Raw genomic sequence first — 1,356 nt, 5'->3', positions numbered from 1 at the left:
AAGATCAAGAGCGAGAGAGTGTGCAGCTTAAGTATATTGAACTCCTGGAATAGAGACTGTGCTGCTCAGACAATGGCGGATCAGGAGCGCAGTCACCCATGATGGCCTCGGTGACTGCCAGGGACCCCTGCCATTCTCAGACAGCAGTCCTGAAAAGAATGAAATAACTTTATAATGGTAGGGGTGTTCCTGGGTTTATACACTGATATAATAATCCGTTTTTCACACAATGGAGATAATGATCGTTATTATTGCTGGGCGAGGAAATAGTTCGGAATGGAGACTTTCCTCTCTAATCCTCCTGCTATGAAAGGTTAAAGACGGATTTGAATATTATGATCCATCCTCCTCCGTTACAAAGAAATAATTGTGGTTGAACTTAATACTCTGTTTGAAAAGCCTGTACTTCCAATGTAAGGGTACAATTCTGTGTTTGCTTACTGCATTATGTTCTGGTACAGGAATGTCATGCACGTATTTGTAGCAGAACTGGCACACTAGAACCAAATATAATATAATTATAATTGGAGGATTTGACTGACTATATATACAGTGCCTTGTGAAAGTATTCATTCCCCTTCATTTTTTTCACGTTTTATGTTGCTGCCTTATGTTAAACTGCTTTAAAATGCTTTTTCCAGATTAATCTACACTCCATACACCATAATGGCAAAGCAAATAACAGGTTTTTAACATCTTTCCAAATTTATTAAAAAGAAAAATCTTAAAGGATTCCATTGTATAAGTATTCATACCCTTATCTAGGACCGTTGAAATTTAGCTCAGGAGCATTCATATTGCTTGTAGATGTTAAACTGTGGCAAATTCAATTGAATGGGTATGATTTGGAAAGACACACACGTCTTAATAAAAGGTCTAACAGCTGAAAATGCATATCAGAGCAAAAACCAAGCCCTGAGGTGAAAAAAAAACTACCTGTAGTGCTCAGAAACCAGATTGCATCAAGCCACACATCTGGGGAAGAGTTTAGAAAAAAATCTGCTTCATTCCTAGAGCTGGCCTCCTGGCCAAATTGAACAATTGATGGAGAATGGCCTTGGTTAGACTGGTGACCAAGAAGCTGATGTTCATTCTAGTTGAGCTCCATGATCATATGTGGAGATAGGAGAAACCTACAGAAGGACAAACATCACTGTAACACTCCACCAATCTGGGCTTTATTGTGGTGTGGCAAGACTCAATCCTCTCCTCAGTGAAGACACATGAAAACACACTTGGAATTTGCAAAAGAAAAGCACCTAAAGGACCCTCAGACTGTGAGAAACAAGACTCTGGTCTGATGAAGCTCTCAATTCCAAGCATCATGTTTGAAGGAAACCAGGCACTGCTCATCAC

Source organism: Sinocyclocheilus rhinocerous, unplaced genomic scaffold (assembly GCF_001515625.1).
Source record: "Sinocyclocheilus rhinocerous isolate Xijiao unplaced genomic scaffold, SAMN03320098_v1.1 scaffold2941, whole genome shotgun sequence".
NCBI classification, from domain to species: domain Eukaryota; kingdom Metazoa; phylum Chordata; class Actinopteri; order Cypriniformes; family Cyprinidae; genus Sinocyclocheilus; species Sinocyclocheilus rhinocerous.
The sequence above is the reverse complement of the archived record's forward strand: the minus strand, read 5'-3'. Positions refer to the sequence as shown.